The 21,232-nt window shown below is 34.4% G+C and overlaps 1 pseudogene; it reads left to right on the top strand.

The window, feature by feature from the left end:
- Positions 1-2,799: 2,799 nt before the first annotated feature.
- On the top strand, positions 2,800-3,259 carry LOC109271902 (mediator of RNA polymerase II transcription subunit 21-like; annotated as a pseudogene).
- The last annotated feature ends 17,973 nt before the right edge of the window (positions 3,260-21,232 follow it).

Genomic DNA, 21,232 nt, shown 5'->3' with positions numbered 1-21,232 from the left:
TACATACAACACCCAGTGCTCATCTCAAGTGTCCTCCTTAATGCCCCTTGCCCATTTAGCCCATCCCTCCACCCACCTCCCCTCCAGCACCCATCAGTTTGTTCTCTGTATTTAAGAGTCTATTATGGTTTGTATCCCCCTTCTGTTTTTATCTTATTTTTGCTTCCCTTCCCTTATATTCATCTGTTTTGCATCTTAAATTCCACATATGAGTGCAGTCATATGATATTTGTCTTTCTCTGACTTATTTCACTTAGCATAATACACTCTCATTCTATCCACATTGTTGCAAATGGCAAGAGTCCATTCTTTTTGATTGCTGAGTAATATTACATCATATATATATATATATATATATATATATATATATATCACATCTTCTTTTTTCATTCATCTGTCGATGGACATTTGGGCTCTGTCCACACTTTGACTATTGTTGATAGTGCTGCTATAAACATTGGGGTGTATGTGCCCCTTTGAAACAGCATACTTATATCCCTTGGATAAATACCTAATGGTGCAATTGCTGGGTCGTAGGGTAGTTCTATTTTTAATTTTTTGAGGAACCTCCATACTGTTTTTCAGAGTGGCTGCACCAGTTTGCATTCCCACCAGCAGTGCAAAAGAGTTTCTTTTTCTCTGCATCCTCACCAACGTCTGTTGTTGCCTGAGTTGTTAATGTTAGCCATTCTGACAAGTGTAAGGTGGTGTCTCTTTGTGCTTTTGATTTGTATTTCCCAGATGTTGAGCATTCTTTTCCGTGTCTGTCAGCCATCTGGATATCTTCTTTGGAGAAGTGTCTATTCATGTCTTTTGCCCATTTCTTCACTGATTATTTGTTTTTTGGGGTGCTGATTTTGATAATTCTTTACAGAATTGGATACTACCCCTTTATCTGATATGTCATTTGCAAATATCTTCTCCCATTCCACTGGTTGCCCTTTAGTTTTGCTAATTGTTTCTTTTGTTGTATAGAAGCTTTTTATCTTGATGAGGTCCCAAAGTTCATTTTTGCTTTTGTTTCCCTTGCCTCTGGAAAGAAGTCAAGAAGTTTGCTGTGTCTGAGATCAAAGAGGTTGTTGCCTCTTTTCTCCTCTAGGATTTTGATGGCTTCCTGTCTTATGTTTAGGTCTTTCATCCATTTTGAGTTTATTTTTGTGTATGGTATAAAAAAGTGGTCTAGGTTCATTCTTCCACATGTCGCTGTCGAGTTTTCCCAATACCATTTGCTGAAGAGACTGTCTTTTTTTCCGTTGGATACTCTTTCCTTCTTTGTCAAAGATTAGTGGACCATACATCTGTGGGTCCATTTCTGGGTTCTCTATTCTGTTCCATTGATCTGTATGTCTGTTTTTATGCCAGTACCACACTGTCTTGATGACTACAGCTTTGTAATACAGCTTAAAGTCCAGAATTGTGATGCCTCCAGCTTTGGTTTGTTTGTTGCTGTTGCTGTTGTTGTTTTTGTTTTCCCAGGATTGCTTTGGCTATTTGGGATCTATTCTGGTTCTGTACAAATTTTAGGATTGTTTGTTCTAGCTCTCTGAAGAGCTAGAGAATGCCACTGGTATAGGAATAAACCAAACAGACAAAGAAGTGGAGCGCTGTTAAGGAACAGACCCATAAATTTTTGCAAATTGATGTCAAAGTAAAGGAGGCATCCAAAATTATGAAGATAGAATTGACTATTTCATAAATAGTGTTAGACAGCTGGAAAGAAAACAAACCCTGAATTATGTGAGTAATGTTTTCAAATTAAGTACCTCAAAAGCAAACTCACACTGGTTTCAGATAATTTATTGGCTTACCCAACAAATGTTTAGGGGAGTACTGAATTCATGTGTGGCTTCCTGCCACAATGCATACAATATTGTCAGGATCTGGTTGTCTTAATCTCTTAGTTTTGTTCTGCTGTTTTTCCGTGTATTGGTTTCACTGTTAAACAAGGTCTTTGCCCACACTACAGCAGCTCTAAATGTCATATTTCTCTCTTCACATCCAGTGAATAGTCTTATAATTTAAAATAAATTGAATTTAATCAATTATAATTCATGATATTAATAGACTAAAGAGAAAAAATTATGTAATTTTTACAATTGAGGCAAAAAACGTATTTGATAATAGGCAAGCTGTCATTATCTAAAAGGCATTATTAGCAAATTAAGAATAGAAGACGACTAACTTGTAAGATATATATACCAAAACCTACAACAAATTTTGTACCTAATGGAAAAACTTTTAATGTGTTCCTTGTAAGACGAGGAACAGGACAAAAAGGTCTACTAACACTGCTGCTATTTAACATGCTATTGGAGGTTCTGGCAAAGACTATAAAGAAAGAAAAATAAATAATATATGCAATAGAAGATGAGACATAAAACTGACATAATTTGCAGATAATGTGAACACCTATTTAAGAGAAATTTGGTTCTCTAGACCAACGATAGCCAAATAGAAATTAACTTTAAGAGGATAATGCAATAGCAACAATAACAATAAATTGCTTTCTTAAAAGAATACATAAGACCTCTGTGAACAAAACCTCAAAGCTGTAAATAACATAGAAGATGATTTAAATAAAGAGGTGTTTCATGCTTTTGCGTATGTCTCAATATTATAAGAAGTCACTACTGCCTAAATCAACCTAAATAAATATTCAAGGGAACCACAAACAAAATCTGTTGTATGTTTTGAAGAATGATTACTCTAAAATTTATTTCAGAAAAAGAAATGAGCCACAGATAGTTAACCTGTAAAAACAAAAGAGGGTCTCTGGCCTCCCTTAGCTCGTGGAGGAACATGGCTGATAGGCTCACACAGCTGCAGGACGTGGTGAGTGCCCTTGCAGATCAGTTTTGTAATGCCATTGGAGTGTTACAGCATTGTGGCCCTCCCGCCCCCTTTCCTGATGCTCAGACAGCAAAGAACAAAGATCTGCCAACTAATCCTACAGAAGAATACGTCTAGCTTTTTGCCGCACTGATCGCAAGAACAGCAAAAGACATGGATGTTTTGATCCATTCATTACTCAGTGAAGAATCTACAGCTGCTTTACATACAGGCTGCTAGCTTGTACAAGCTGGAAGAAGAAAGCCACGAAGCTGCTACATATCTGGAGGATGTTATTTATGGAGGGGACGGGCTTCTGGAATAGATACAAAGCGCACTTGCTCCTGTTGCATAGTCACAACTGGAGACGAGGCGTAGTACCCATCCCCAGTCTCTCCCAGACCCACAGTACCAGTACATACCTTGCGGTTGAGAAAATAACTATTTCAGTGTCATTAAGAATTCTGCATCAGACGTAGGTGTAAGCCTTACCAACAGTTACAGAAACATTAAGCACTATGACACATGTTACCTTTTTAGCTATTTTTAATAGTCTTCTGTTTTCACTCTTGATAAATAAGCCTCTAAAATTGTGATTGAACCAGCTTTAAAACCATCATTATGCCATCTTTTTTTATTGTCAGAATGAAATTATTGAGGCAGATATTGCATTAATGGTTATAATATAATTAAACAGATGTACTTTAAAATTCAAAAAACATAAAAGATTAAAAACACAAGAGGGAAACTTGTTCTACCAGATATATTAAGATATTCTACAAAAGAGTAATAACTGTTATATGCTATTGGTGCAATACCATGTAAATGAACCGCTGACTATTCCAATGAGTCCAGACACACCTATCTATGTATGAGAACTCAATGTATGATAAAGGCAGCACTACAAAACAATCAAGAAAGCTGTCAAGACCAAATGTTGCAGAGCATTTGGTTCAATGGGAATTCTTATACTGGAGGGAGTGTAAATTGCTACAACCACTTTGGAATGAACATTACTATGATACAACTTTTGCATAGGTGCCCTGAGATTCTTATATAACTATGTTCATAGTAGCACTGTGTTCATAACAGAAAGAATAGGGAAGCAATCCAGATATCCATCAGTGAATAAATAATGAGAACCAAAAAAATTATGTTGATTCAACTTTATTCACAAGACAGTATACATAGTAATAAAATTAATGAATTACAAAATATGCCCAAAAAAGATGAATTTTGGAAACACGATGTTGAGTGAAAAAAGTGAGTCAGAAAACTATATAATATATGGTATCACATATATAATACCACAAAACTGAACAATGTATTGCTAAGAGGTGTGTGTGTGTGTGTATGTGTGTGTGTGTTAAATGATACTAAAAAAGATCAAAAAGCAAGTTCTCTGGAACTTCTAGCCTGCCTTATCCACTCCAAAGAAATCCCCTAGGCATGGTGTTACATATACACTTGCAGGAATACTCCATCTGCATTTACAGGAATTGTGAATACCAAGGGAATGTAGGTGGGGCACTGACGATGTCTGCTACACAATGATAATTTGAACACAAATTGAAGAGAACAATGACTTCTAGGGTAGAAACAGGTATGTGCAATAGGGGAGAGCACTTAGTAGATAATATCTGTGACCTTCTAGTTCTTAAATTTCAGCTGGTTTGTGTTGTGAATTTTATTATTATGCTTCACATTTTACACATATTTTTTCAACACTTCATTAATATGATAAAAGGAAAATAAAGCCTTTTTTTTACATGAAAAGGTTAAAAAATAAGAGTTCCCAATTAGGAAAAAAATGTTTCCAGTTACAAAAACCTGTTAATTGCCCAGTCTGTTTCCTGCAGAGTACAAATATGAACATGTTATATTTTTTCTTCAATAATTTACTTTTCCTTTTTGGTCTCTTAAGACATTTTGGGTAGGATATATAAGCTTGATTTTGTTTTCAGGTATTAAAAATCCAGTTGATTCTATCTTATAGATAATTCAGTGCTCACCTTCTCACGGCCAGTGCCTGCAAGATAGCAAATGGAAAGGAGTTGCCATGTGGTGGACATTTTCATTCCTCTTGCCCCACAATGTCTCTCCTCCTTCCAGCATCTCCTTGGTTGGGAAAAGAAAGGAAGCATTAGAGAGAAGGGGTAAAGGAAGGTCTTACTAGCTGTTATAGTCCACTTTTGGTTGATAATGTCCTCAGCACAAGCAGGTGCCCATTTGCTTCTCACTGAGCCATTTGGGAAGCCCCGGGAGAGGAGTCTAATTGCTACTGTTCACTTTCCTCATGTAGAAAACTCTCCGTGATCTCCAGCCCCCTATGCTCCCACAGTCCTTGATGCGGGTTAGAGGAGGTAACTGTTATGTGATGTCAGTTGACTGAACAACTGGACCCAGGCAGTAAGAGTGTCCTCATCCCTCCCCAGTGTTTGAAATGTAAGCTGTCTCCCCTGTTCCCACAATGGGAGCCATTTTCAAGGACATAGCCTTAAGAGAGCAATATGTTGCTGAGACCATTTGGATAGTATACGTGACTGAATCCAGTTAAGGCCTCTATATAAACTGTTAAGATTTGGCAGGCAGGTGTGGAAATCTACTCATCTCTAGCTGCCCAAGATGAGCCTCCTAATTAAATTCCCTGACTTATTAAACCTACCACCTACCAATCTTGAGTGGCCTCTGTCTTTGGTGTCTCCCAGCCCTCTTTCTACCCTTCTGGGATTACACCTGGGAAGCTACTGGGGTTTATGAAGCAACAGTATACTCCATAGCCTCTGGCTACTGGGGTTTTCTGATCTGGCCGTGTTTTTAAGAGAAGTGCCAGGAAAAACAGTGGAAACTCAGATATCTGCCATGTCTCTTTTACTTAGGAATGCCTGCTTTAGCAAATTGGCCTGTATTATCTTATTTAATTCTCATGACAATCCTATGAGGGAAGTGCTATCTTTACCTTTATTTTGCAAATGAAGGAAGTAGAGCTTAAAGATATTGAAAAGCCTGCAGCTAACCTTTGAATGCTGGGGCTGAAGAGAACCAAAGCACTCTGACTTTAGAACCTGAAGCCAAATGATAATCAATATGATGTTTGGAGGAAATGAAATCAGACAAATGGAGGTATTTTCATCCAGGCCATGCTCAGATATGATGGGTCATTCCTGTCTACAACAGAAACATTACTCATTTTCCTTAAAATTCAGTGTCTATCATCCCTGAAATGTGGTGGTTGTTTAATTCCTAGTCTCTAAATGTCAACACTTTGCCCTTTGGCTTATCTTTTCTAAATTTCCTGTCTATTAACATTTTCTTTAGATATGTTTACAAACATCAGTTAAGCTACAGTTTTATCGTGATTAGAATTTTGTATGTATTTTTTAAGAGGATAATTTTGTCTCTTCCAAATATGAATTATTTAGATGACATAGTACTATTTCTTACCTTTGTAACTACATAGTTACAATATCCAAATATATGATTACATATGTAGGAAAACCACAATGTCTACAAAACAGATCTTGGAACTAAAGACTATTTTTAGAATGGCCTCATGATACAAAATCAATATACAAAAGTCAATCACAATCTTAATTATCAGCAAAATTGGAATTTTAAATTTTAAAAATACCATTTACACTAGCACTGTAAATATGAAATCTTAGGAATAAAGCTAACAAAATTTGTACAGAATTTATATGCAGAAAACTAAAAAAAAATCATTGATGAAAGAAATCAAAGAAGACCTAAATAAATGGAGAGATACACTATGTTTATGTTTTGAAGACAATATTGCTAAGATGTAAATTCTCTTCAATTTAATCTGTAGGTCAATGCAATTCTAATCAAACCCCCAAAGTTTGGGGGGTTTTTTTGGTTTGTTTTTTTGTTTCTTAGTATTTACAAATTACTTCTAAAATATGAACAGAAAGACAAAGAAACAGGATAATCAAAACAGTTCTGAAAAATATTTACATAAGAAGACTGCCACTACCTGATTTCAGGACTACATATAAGTTATGATAATAAAGAGAAGAACGAATATATGGCATTGGTGAAAGAATATGCACACAGATCAATAGGACAGAATGGATATTGGTAATTTGTGTCTTCTATTTTTTTCTTGATTGATCTAAATAGAGGCTTACCAATCTTATTGATCTTCTCAAATATGAGAGCAGGACTAGCATTTGGATCTGATTTATATTTCATTGATTTTTCACTATGACCTTTATTATTTCTTTTCTTTTGCTTACTTTGTGTTTCATTTGCTTTATTACTTTTTTTCTTTTCTAATTTGTTAAGGTGGAAGCTGAACCAATTGATTAAGGATCTTCATTCATTCCCAATATAAATGTTTAGTGGCATAATATTCCACTGCTTTTGGTTCATCCCCCAAATTTTACCATATTGTGTTTTAATTTTCATTCAGATAAAAATATATTTTTAATTTTCTTTTTGATTTTTTTCTTTGACCAATAGGTAATTTAGATATATGTTATTTACTTTCTGTGATAGTAAATTTTATATGTCAACTTGGCTAGACTATGGCATAGTGACCATAGTCTGTTTGGGCAAACACTAGTCTAGATGTTGCTGTAACGGTATTTAGATGTAACTTACATTTACAATCAGTTGAGTAGAAATAAAGCAGATTGAAGGAGGCACTTGTTGGAATGAGTACTGGGCATTGTATGTAAGTGATGAATTCTGGGAATCTACTTCCAAAGCCAAGAGCACACTGTACGTATTCTGTATGTTAGCTAAGTTGATAATAAATTATATTTTAAAACAAAACAAAACAAATGAATAGATTATCCTCCATAATGTGAATGAACCTTACACAATTAGTTGAAGGCCTTAAGAGAAAAGACAGGTATCCCAAAAAAGGCATTCTGCTTCCACATTGCAACATAAAAATTCTTCCTGAATTTCCAGGCTTCAGACTCAATAATGCACTATGATCTCTTACCTGAATTTCTACTCTGCTGGCTTGACAAACAGATTTCAGATTTGCCAGGCCCCACAATTACATGAGCCAATGAGCTAAATCTTTAAAACCTCTCTCTCTTTCATCTATCTATCTATCTGTCTATCCATATGAAACCATATATACATATATATATACATATATATGAAACCATATATATGAAACTATATATATGTATGTGTATACATATATATATATATATATATATATATATATATATATATATACTTCTCTGTGACTATGTTCCTTTTTTTTTCCAAAAGCTGTAAACCCATTCATAAAGTTACCTGAACCAAGATATCCCAGTGTGCCTGTACCTTTTATAAACATTTTATATATTATATTAAGATGCAAAATAGTTGACATTAGCTGTTACACAAGGTAAAATCTGAATACTGAATTATAAAGACCATATTTATATGTGCTCATAAACATAATCACCTATTTATTATCAATGTTAGGATATAAAATGGCATGTATGCTGTAAATCATGTGTATATGGTTTGTATTTTCCCCACAAGATCATTAGATGCTGGTGCAATTATTGCTTAGCACCATCAAAAGAAAACAACCTCAGCTAAAGTTTGGTAAAACACACTTAAAGTTAAAAATACTTATTTCAAAAAGAATATGGTTTCCTGAAAGCATTAAGAGACATTACTTTGTCCTCTTCTAACCTGGATGTCTCTAGTTGTAGGCAGAGAGAGGCCATCTTTTTTCATTTATAGAGAAAGGGGACCATTTTCCCAGGAGTGTAGTAATCTATTGTGTAAGCTTTGGATGAATAACAACATGGGAGGGCAGCAGTTTTTCTTTGTGTGTTGGGGTTTATAACATGCGTGGAAGTAAGTGTTGGACAACAACACAAATGCCAGAAGGGAGAGATCAAAGGATACTCTTGTAAGGAACTTATGCTCAAGGTAAAGTGGGATAACATTACTTACAGGTAGATGGACTAGGATGAGTTAAAGATGTACTCCATAAATGCTGATCCAATCACTAAAGTAACAAAAGACAATGTTATAACTAGTAAATGAACAAAAAAGATGAAATGAAATAATAGAAATAATAAAAAATACACAATGCAAAAGAAGACAGAGGGAAAAAGGAGAAAAAGCAGATGAGACAAATAGAAAGCAAATAAGAAAGAAAAAAGAAGAGGTGGAATAAATAGAAAGCAAATGCTACTGCTACTCAAAAGTAAGCTGAAGAGACGATACTAATATCAGAACAGGTAGATTTCACATCAATAAAAATACAGTCATGCATAAAGTCATCTCATAAAAATCAAGGGGTCAATTCAAATATTAATATAGCAGTCCTAAACATTTATAAACTTATGAACAGAATTTGAAAATACTGAAGCAAAAACTGACAGATCTGTAATGAGACTAGGAAAATTCATAATTGCAGTGGGAGATTTCAGCTTCCCTCTTGCAAAATGGACAAAACAAGTATCCTATATAATGGAATACCACATCAGTAAATATATAAAAATTTGAACAACACTATCAAGTAACTGGACCTAAAACACATTTCTGGGACATTTTACCCCAAAACAGCAGAATACACATTAGTTTCAAATGCACACATAATGTTTGCCAAGACTGTCATATTTGAGGCAGAAACAATTCTCACTAAGTTTAAAAAATATTTAAATCATATAAAGTGTATTGTCTGACTATACACACAATACAATAAATATAAAGTATATTTTCTGACTATAATAGAATGAATTAAAAATCAAACATAGAAAGATCTCTTGAAAATCCCCAAATATTTGAAAACTTTTTTAGTCAAAATTCTCTAGGGAAATAGAACCAATACACTGTATCTACATCTGCACCTATCTTTGTATCTATCATCTGTGTATATCTATCTATCTATCTATCTATCTATCTATCTATCTATCTATCTAATCTATCATCTAAGTGTTCATCCATGTTGTACCATGTATTAATACTTCATTCTTTTTTATTATATTGATGATTCTTGACCTTTTTTCGAACTAAGGGGTCCTTTGAGAATCTCCTGAAAGTTGAGACTCCCCTCCCCTGAAAACACACGTATATAACAGTTTCTAAGGGTTCCTGAATCCCTTGTGACTATATATATATACACGTGTATATATATATATAAAATATACGTATATATATATATATATACACACGTGTATATATATATATACACACGTATATATATATATATATACACGTGTGTATATATATATATATATATACACCTATATATATAAAGTAGGGCAACACGTATATATATAAAGTATAGGGCAAACTCTCAAGTAATAAATCGTTGGGTTCATTAATTACTACATGAAAGACAGTGAGATATATGAATAAGTGAATAAATCATTTCACTATTTTAGTGACTAGAAAGATGTAATTGCATGGTATATATTGTCCCATTTATAGGCACTTTAATGAGAAAACTACAAGCTATTGAAGAAAACTATGAGATTTTTTGAAAATCATGCAATATAATCTGAATAAATTCAGAAACATGCTCTTTCAGTACTTGATTTTAGATAGTCCTTAATAGTCCTAAAGTATCAATCCTTTCCAAATTTTTGTGTACTTATCTCTATCCACGTATCTATCTGTCTATTTAATGCAATTAAATCATATTTGGTATAATGCTTAACAAAATTTTTTGAACTGGAAAAGTCATTCCAAAATTCATAGAAAAAAATAGATGTGTGAGAATTTTCAAGAGAATTGCATTACCAGAGAATAAATATTATTAAAAAGCAATGGTGATTAAAAAATATATAGTGATGAAAAAAATATATACAGAAATATCAGTGAAAGATAATAGAAGTCCTAATAATAGATTCACATATGAAATTCAATGAAATTCAAAAATACAAAATTCACATGTGAAAGGGGGAAAGAAAGTGTTATAATTAATATTTTAGGACAATTGGCTCTTAATTCAGAAGAAAATGAGTATGTAACCCTATTTTATACTACACTTAAAAATAAATTCCAAATTTAGTAAAGAAAAAAAAAAGAATAAAGTAACAAAGCATGAAAAATAATATGGGCAAGTATATTTATAACCTGAAGTGAGGAAGATCTTCCTAAGCATTAGAGGAAACTGGGAGTCATAAAGAAAAAAATACTTGATTTGAATACATACAAATGAAAATTTCTGTATGACAAGAGAACATTTACTAAAGTTAAAAAAAACAGGAAAAAGGAGTAACACAAAAAGGAATAAGAATCAATATTCCAAAAATTAATTTTAAAGAACAATAAAAGTGGGCCATGATTATGAATAGGTATTTGATAAACAAGGAAATATAAATGGCCAATCACCAAAAATAATCTATCAGATAGTGTTCAGAGAAGGGAAGCAGAAATCACAACAGGCATTTCTAACAGGAAGGAATTTATTACAGAAAATCAAGTGCTTACACACTCACTGAAAGACCTGAGAGAGTCAGGAAAGGCCACTCAAGGCTCTGAGGTTCACCGCTAGGCTCCAGTGAATGAGGAAGTTGCTGCTGTTGCCAAGGCCAGGACTGTGGTAATCTCTGATAGTCACAGCTGCCATGGGCACAAGTGAGAGATTTGCAGAGGATGCTGTGGTTGACTTCAAATTTCTTAGCATTGTGGTCTAAAAATATGCATGGTATCATCTCAATCCTTTTTCCTTGTTGAGGCCTGATTTGTGACCTAGTGTGTGATCTATTCTGGAGAATGTCCCATGTGCATTTGAAAAGAATGTGTATTCTGTTGCTTAGGATGAAATGTTCTGAATATATGTATTAAGTCTATCTGGTTCAGTGTGTCATTCAGAGCTATTGTTTCCTGGTTGATTTTTTGTTTAGATCATCTGTCCATTTCTGTAAGTGGGTGTTAAAGTCCTGTATTATTATTGTATTATTATCAATGAATTCCTTTATGTTTGTTATTAATTGTTTTATATATTTGTGTGCTCTCAAGTTGGGGGCATAAATATTTATAATTGTTAGATCTTTTTGTTGGATAGTCCCCTTTATTATGATATAGTACCCTACTTCATCTCTTGTTACAGTCTTTGGTTTAAAATCTAGTATGTCTGATATAAATATTGCTACTTCAGCTTTCTCTGGACATGCATTTGCATGGTAACTGTTTCTCTATCCTGTTACTTTCAACCTGCAGGTGTCTTTAGCTCTAAAATCAGTCTCTTATAGGCAGAATGTAGATGGGTCTTTTTTTTTTTAATACATTCTGACATCTTATGTCTTTTAATTAGAGAATATAGGCCATTTACATTCAGAGTAATCATCTGGAGATTTTATGTGTTCCTTTCTAGTCTTTGTCACTTTTGGTCTTTCTTCCTCCCTCAAAGAGTCCTCTTTAATATTTCTTACAGGACTAGTTTAGTGGTCACAATCTCCTTTAGCTTTTGTTTGTCTGGGAAACTCTTTATCTTTCCTTCTATCCTGAATGACAGTCTTGCTGGATAGAGTATTCTTGGCTGCATATTTTTCCCATTCAGCATATTGAATATATCATGCCGTTCCCTTCTGCCCTGCCAAGATTCTGTGGAAAGATCTGCTGCTGGCCTTATCTGTCTTCCCTTGTAAGTTAGGGACTTCTTTTGTCTTGATGCTTTTAATATTTTTTCTTTATCTCTATATTTTGCAAATTTAACTACAATATGTCTTGGTATTGGCCTGCTTTTGTTGACTTGGATGGGAATTCTCTATGCTTCCTGGATTTGAATGTCTGTTTCCTTCCTCAGATTAGGGAAGTTTCTGGGAGTAAACCTTTTCCCCCCTTTTCCTCTCTTCTTCTTTTGGGACTCCTATGATACAAATGGTTATTATGTTTGATGAAATCACTGAGTTCCCTAAGTCTATATTGGTGATCCAAAGTTTTTCTTTCTCTCTTTTGTTCAGCTTAATTATTTTCCATAATTTTATCTTCTATATCTCTTATTCATTCCTCTGTTTTCTTCCATGCTTGTGGTCATTCTATCTAGTCAGTTTCAAATCTCAGTTGTTGCATTTTTCATTTTCACCTGACTAGTTTTTAGCTCTTTTATCTCTACTGTAATGGACTCCCTGGTGTCTTCTATGTTTTCCCCAAGTCCAGATAGTATCCTTATGATTACTGCTTTAAATTATGGACAGGAATATTGCTTATATCTGTTTTGATTCAATCACTGGCCATGATCTTTTCTTGTTCTTTCTTTTGGTATGAATTCCTCCATTTTGGCTTTTTGTGTAGGTCTCTGTCTTCTTCTCTGTGTTAGAAAAGCCTGGTATGCTTCCTGCTTCTGAGAGTAATGGCTTTATGAAGAAGAGTTTATATGCTGTCCAGGGCTTGGTGCCTCAGGAAGTATCTCTGGTATATGCTGTGTGCACTCTTCTGCTGTATTATGGCTGCTCTATCCCCCAGGTTAGTCCTCTGCATAGTTTCTCCTGCAGTGGGGAGTTTTTGGACCTTGTCCAAAGTGTGGTGAGTTTTACCTAGGTGTGCTCTTGTTGTTTGTTAAAAGAGATCAGATGCTATTTCCAGATGAATGCTATTTACAGCTGAAGATTTGCAGAGCTCTGTGGTCAGTAGACACAATGTGTGTCGCGGGGGGGCGGGGGTTGTGCTGATCTTCTGGGGCATGGGCCCACAGTGCTGGTTTTCAGGCATACTTGCCCAAGAAAAGTGGTACTAGCAGAGCATAGAAGGATGGGACTTGATGTAAACAGTTTAGGCAGCTAGTGTTTGTGCTGTACTGTTTACTGAAGTTGGTTTATGCTGAGGGGCTGGAGAGGGAAATGGCACCCACTGGCTCCTTTGTCCTCAGAGAGGCAGTGCCCCCTCTCTCAGATGTGCTCCAAGAAGAGGCAACCATCTCTCCCAGTGTGTCTTTGTGGATTCTCAGATTGCCCCATCTATCTCTGTGTAACCTGCCTGCCTTCTCTACAGGAGCACTGCAATGCCCTCCATGCTGTATTCCAACCACATCATGGACCTCTAAAACTCTAGTCTTTGAGCCCCATGAGTTGCAAAAAATCACAAAAATCAGCCCCTCTCATTTCTCCAGTCAATGGATTTTGGGAAGTGTTTTCCTTGTGCAAAACCCTGCATGCTCCTCTCTCTCTAGCCTCTCTCCACAAGAAGGGCTCTCTCCCCTCCACAGCAGCCCCAATCCATTTCTCCCCAAAACCACATCTCCACACCTCCTACCTTCAATGATGTGGCCTCTTCTCTCCCTCTAGTGTGCAGTTTGTTCTGTCAGTCATCAGATCAATTTGTGGGCATTCAGAATGATTTGATATTTATCTAGCTGTGTTCAAGGAATGAGGCAAGCATAGGGTCCTCCTACTACTACACCCTTACTTTGAGTTAAGCTCATGCATCTGCCTAGCATTGACCAAAGAACAACTTCTGCTTACCTTACACCTTCCAAATTCTCAGAATTCCAGTATCTAGTGTTACAAGGAAGAAAATAGAGGGGCCCCTGAGTGGCTCAGTCAGTTAAGCCTCTGACTTCTGCTCAGGTCATGATCTCGTGGTTTGTGGGTTGGAGCCCCACGTTGGACTGTGTGCTGTAGGCTCAGAGCCTGGAGCCCATTTCAGATTTTTGTCTCTCCCACTCTTTCTGTCTCTCCCCCCATTCATGCTCTGTCTCTCCCACTGTCTCTGTCAAGAATAAATAAACTTTAAAAAAGAAAAAAGAAAAAAAAAAGAAAATAGAATGGGGAGAAATGGTAGTAAGTGCCAAGATCATTTTCATCTGAAAATGTTATGAATGCAAAATAAAACAAACCAGATACTATTTTTTTTATCAGACTGAAAAACATTTAAAAAGTTGAGTACACCCAGTACTAGCATATAATCTCAAACATAATTACTGAGAGAGAAAATTATAAAAATTGTTTTTGCAAAATACTGTGACAACAAACACTTGTAAAAAAATCTAATTTATTTATATTATTTATTAAATTATTTATTTAGTCTAGCAATTCCATCTGAAGTACTCTCCCTTAAAAACTATAGAAATAGTATATAAAGATGCATGATTTCAACATTATGCAAAATATCAAAAAAAATGTAAGCAATTCCAAAAGAAAAAAATGTAAGCAGTTCCACTAGGTGGAAGTTAGTGCATATATTATGGAACATTCATTCCATGGAATAGTATTCAGCTATTAGAAAGAATTAGGTAGATCTACACATAATGACCTAAAAAGACAAATACGACATATTTAAATGAATACTTTATACTTATATACACATATACCAATATGTATTTATATATTAATATAATATTCTCATATAAAAATACATGCACATTTCTCACTTAAAATTAGGTGTATTTGGATATGTCTTTATATATTTGAGAAAACTTAACAAGGTTATAGGCCAAACCAACACCAGAAGTTACATATGTGTGATGAATGTGTATGGCAAATTGAATAAGATATTTTAAAAATTACTTTGTATATTCTTTTAAAAAGCTTATTAACATTTCAGTGACTTGGTTGCTACTGTGATACATTCCAGGCCCAGACTGATGGCATAATCAAAGAAACAGCAAAGAAAAAATATTTTCAAAATAACTCTTTCTTATTTGCTTTTCTTGAAAACTGAACGGCAGACAGAGATCAAAATCACACTTCTTAAAATCTCTTATCACTTCCTCAAATGCAAATGATATCATGGTTCTTTCTTTTAAACTATCCCAAATTAAGCCTATGCACAAAAACCTTGACCTTTTTTACTCAAACAGCCATACCACACCACGGTTCTATATAACCAAACCCCAAAGAGCCAATCTTGCAAATGGTGGTTTTACCAAGTATAGTATATTTGATAATATTTCCAAAATAAGTGTTCCTTACCCCACAATTACATGGGAATTGTATATTTCCCTGACATGTTGAAGTTGTATTTGGCTATGTCACTTGTTTTGGCCAATGGAGGCACCCTCATATTTCCACTTGTCCTTCTGAGTACTTCCATTTTTGACCATAACAAGACCAGGCTGGTGAAAATTGCTACCCCTCAATCAGGGTCCCAGTTGACTCACACATTGTTGTATTGTAGATGTTGTCCTCCTTACTTTACCTGAATTGAGCAAATTCTATCCTCATAACAACTTTTTAGGTAGGTAAGATTATTGCCTCTATTTTACAGATGAGGAAGCTGAAGCAAATTTACAGCAGTAGATGAGATTTAAATATACTCTGCTTCAGATATTGCTCTTTGACCAATGATATATTTATTTTATTATTTTAATTAACCATTTTATTTATTTATTTTTAAAATATTTATTTTTTAGAAAGAGAGAGATAGCAGGGGAGGTGCAGAGTTAGGAGCGGGGGGGGGGGGGGGGAGGTGCAGAGGATCCAAAGCGGGCTCCACACTGAGAGCAGAGAGCCCAGTTCAGGGCTTGAATTCATGCACTGTGAGATCATGACCCGAGTTGAAGTCAGATGCTCAACCAACTAAGCCAGCCAAGCACCCTTGACATACTTATTTTAATAATGCTTTTATTTTTTACAAAATGTTCCAAAAAATCATTCTAAATTTAATCCTAAAAAGTTTTAAAAGTTTTGTGTTTCAATTTTCAATCTTTCAGCCATCTGAGAAAAATTTGTTTTATATGGATGTCCCTGTTAGCCTGAAAATGCTGATTAAAATGTCCTCAGTACCAGGTACTTATTTTTTCTATAGATGAGATACATCTCTTTAGACTTTAATTTTTTTTTGGTGTTTATTTTAGTGCCATCATTTATAATTTAAATCAAAGCAGTTGGCAGCTGTCTACTCCTGATTCTCTAGGCACTATTGTAGCAATATGTATCCATATGTAAATAACTGGATAATAATATTTATACTATAGAAACAGAAACATATTCATACTTGATGCTGAAAAATTTGTTTCAGTTTGACAGGCTGAAAGCCCCCTAGTAGTCTCAAATTTATCATAAAACCAGACCACAGAGTTTTCCCATCCCCATACGGCTAACAGAACCCCAACAGGAGGCACCAATGAGGAAATGTATCCATAAGTTTGACTGAAGATCATGAAGAACTTGGAATGAAAAGGAGGAGGTAAAAAGAGTAACTGAAATTGCTGACATGACCAGTGTGCTTTGTAAAACCCACTAACTAGAAATTTATACTTACCTGTTTCGCTTTTGGATGACAATATAAAAGATAGAAAAGTATGATATATAATAGATTAGAAAGAGTTCATCTGTCACTAAGTTTTAAAAATACATGAAACTAAACCTAGATTACAGTCTGAGAAGAAAATAATTCACTTTGAAAATAAAAAGGTGAGCTAAAATATAATTTAAGTAATTTTTAAAAATCTTATTTTATGCAGTGTTTTGTGTACAACATATCAGTATTTTTATTGTGTCTGCTATATATAAAAGATTAATTGAATTGTTCATGGAATATTCAAGGCTTGAGGGAACATAGCCTTTAATGGAAGTATAAACCCAATACTCTTTATGGATTATTCATTGCTTACAGCTTCTCATAGCATTTATATAAAGTTATATATTTGAGGCACTATGCAATTATTTCTAAGTTTTGGATCATCACTTGCCAGTGACCTAGCTCCATATTCTTATATCCACTTAATTGGGAGAAAATGTGAAGTTGGAGATTGAATGAAATAGGCTTTTCACACAAAATTAAGAGATGTGATAAGTTTATTATTTTTAGATGTCATAGACTAAGCTAACAACTTCTTTCTTTGAATTATAATGAACTGAAGTATAATGTGTTCTAACTCTGGGTGTTTCTAACATTGGCACAGCATGTTCTCAAATAGGAAAAAAATACTCACTTTTGTGAGGATATATTAATAAATGAAGGCCAAATTGTGCCTCTAAACTTGTATTTGTGTGTGTTTGTGTGTATGTATTCATTAACCACCCATCTCTCAAGGATGCATTCCTCTTGATGCCCCATGAATAGCACTTTTCCTAATAAGACTACATTTTCAAGAACATAATGCACAGTGTATCATCTATTATTTCCAGCATTTGCTTCCTGGAAATTGTAGTCTTCTAATGGATGTACAAATAGAGTAGATGCTGGTGGAATAAGGAAGGAAAGGAAAGGGAAGAGACTACATGTTGTTATGGCAAAAGAGGATAGGTGAGGGAAGGACACTGTTTATGCATAGAATGACTTCTGCAACCAAATGTTAGATGCTATCTCCAGAGGTCATTCAAAATTTTATATATCTGCTTTTGGCCAATAATACTTTTCTGGCTCAGAATGAAGGGCATACATACTACTAGTTTATTCTTACCAAAAAAAAAAAAAATCCTCAATGAAAATACTGCAAGTAAAAAATTTCCAAGGAGGGTCTATTTTTACTGTTTATTTTCAAGTGCACATGCAGTGTGTGTGTCTGTGTGTGTGTGTGTCTTTAAGGACATTCCTATGGAAAGTCAAGGAAAGTGTTACAGGTCTCCAAGTCTGCTGTTCAAATTATCTGTCCTCTAACTTTCTGACATTGTAAGGTAGCTAAAGACTGACTGTATATGAATATGAGCCTAGTTTCTGGGTCTAGATCTAAGAAGATGAAGTATGCCACTGTATCAGCAGAATATAAGGGGCTATAAGAATATTGCATCTATCTTATCTGACAACAAATGTAAGACCTGCATAGATCTCTTCTATTTGAAAATGAGTAATAAAGAAACAGAAACAAGGATAACAATACAGAGCCTTGGAAAACATTTTGCTGCCAAGGGAAAAGAATACTGAGGAGAAAACACTAACTTTGAAAATGTCTTAACATAGGAAACAGAAGAAGATTTTATAAATATGCTTCGTGTCTTCCAAAACTCAAATAGGTTTCTTCACAGTGTACTATAATCAAGGAACAGTTGAAAGTAAAGGCAGAAATGAAAAGGCATATGGCTGAAAGAGAAATAATGCAAGGAAATGAGAATGGGTTAGCAGAACTAGGCCTGCACTTTAAAAAGTAAAATCATAGGGGTGCTTGGGTAGCTCGGTCAATTGGGCGTCCAATTTCAGCTCAGGTCATGATCTCACGGTTTGAGACCTGCGTCAGGCTCTGTGCTGTCAGCTCAGAGCCTGGAGCTTGCTTTGGATTCTGTGTCTCCTCCTCTCTCTGCCCCTCCCATGCTCATTCTCTGTCTCTCAATGATAAATAAATGTTAAAAAAGTTAAAAATAAAATAAAATAAAAAGTAAAATCGTAGACATTATAAAAATAAATAACTGATATCAGGGGAGGTGAGAGAGACTAATAAAATAGAGCAAATGCAAGGAAGCATCATCTCCATAAAAAAAAAAAGAAAAAAAGCCAGCAGAATGGGAGAATGGGACTGAAATCATGTGTGGCAAGGTGGTTCTTGATGCCTGCTCTCCCCTTCTTCAAAGACACAAAGGCTGAATAACACATGGCCTCACACAAAAACAGCTATACCAGATTGACCTGTGTGATATTGCTCTGTTCATAGCAGCCAACAGGGAGGGAAAATGCTTCCTTTTGTTATTGTCCAAACCAGCCTGACACAGTAAGTTTAAGGACTGATAGTACCATGAGATATCAATCCAAAGAAAATTCTAAATAAAATATTAGCAAATAAAATTGAAAGTACATGTTTGCCATGATTAAGTAGACTCTTGCTGGGAGTGGAAAGATGATTTCATGTAAAGCAATCTATTAGGATCCACCATTTAGTATGTCCAGACTGGAGGAAAATTATTATCTTCATAGACTAAAAAGTATTAGATAAGATTTAAAACATTCATTTCAAATATTCCCATTAAAATAAGTACACAGAGATAGCTACTTACTATGATGAATAAATATACATAGGTATATGTACGTAAAATATAAAACACTAACATTAATATGTGTGTTTGTATATACATCGGTCCAAAAGTTAACATCAGATTGAATGTTTCAACAATAGAAACATTCATATTAAAACCAAAAAGAAGAAACATGCTCATTATTGCTACCATCATTAATTATTTTGGCAGATTTAGCCAAGGTAAATAGCAAGCGAAAGAAATATGAAGCATAACATTTAAAAGGAGAATGCAATATTTTCATTCATGCAGATAACTATTATTATATGTTAAAATTATAATAATTTGTCAAGTTATTAGGCACAAAGAAATCAGTAAGTATGCTAGATATATAAAGATGTATGACATTTCTATATATAAACAGCACACTGTTAAAAATATAATAGAAATAAAAGTCAAATTTAAAAGAAACATTCCGTGCAAAACACTAAAGAAACAACTTAATGAGAAAGGTAGTATATTTATATAACAAAACATTTTTAATGTTGCTAAGGGACATTAAAAAAGATCTGAATAAATGCCAAGATTTATTATAGTCTTGGATAAGATGAGACAATATTGTAAATATGGCAGTTCTCTAAATTTTAAAATCAGGAAAGCTAATTCTCAAGTTTATTTAGAAAAACCAAGTTGCTGAGAACACCCAGAAACTTTGAAAAAAGGAAATTAAGAAAGACTAATCCTACCAGATGTTATAATATCACAGCAATTAAAATTCCACTAATATAAAAATATATGCAATAAAGGTGGAGAAAGGATGGATTAAAATAAACACTGCCACATTCCTTTTATCAGATAAAGCTTGAAATATCAATGATTTAGTAAAACCATAAAACATCTAAAATGAAATATGGGGAATATTTTCCCCAATCATTGCAGAATTAGGAATGCTTTATGAGGTATAATCCCCAGACACCATAGGTGAAGACTGATTAATTTGACCATATGAAAATTAAAATCTGCATAAAAACATGAAGTCTAAAGAAGAAAAATAAGAAAAAGTACAATACATTTGACTAATGGCTAATTTCTTTCATCTTTGTAGAGATATTTCAAATCAATATGATAAAAAACAGCAATAAAGAAATATGGACAGAGGGCAATTCTCAGAAAATGAAAAACAGTAGGTGTTTAAATATTTTTTAAAAGTTGCTTTATCATATAAAGATATGCTAAATGAAAGTGATGATATCACTTCTTAATCTATTATTTTAAGAAATGGAAGAGATATTTGAAAACTCACACTGTTGGAGAGCAGATGGGAGAAAAGGCATTCTCAGACACTACTAGTAGGAGTGTAAATTGCATAAACTTTTTGGAGATCAATTTTGTAAGGTCTATCAAAATTAGAAACGTGCACTCTTTTACCTAGTGGCTCAACTTTGAGTAATATCTACAGTTATACTGGCAAAATTGCCAAATGACACATGGACAAGTTTACTGAAGCGTTGTGTTTAATACCAAAAGACTGGATTATATAAATGTCCAGCAGTGATTTCTTAGCCAATTCAGGCTGCTATAAACAGAATACCATAGACTAGGTGGCTCACATAACAAGCATTTATTTTTCACTCTTCTGGAGG

The sequence above is a fragment of the Panthera pardus genome, unplaced genomic scaffold (assembly GCF_024362965.1).
Source record: "Panthera pardus isolate Hobbes unplaced genomic scaffold, ASM2436296v1 HiC_scaffold_11, whole genome shotgun sequence".
Lineage (NCBI taxonomy): Eukaryota > Metazoa > Chordata > Mammalia > Carnivora > Felidae > Panthera > Panthera pardus.
The sequence above is the reverse complement of the archived record's forward strand: the minus strand, read 5'-3'. Positions and strand labels throughout refer to the sequence as shown.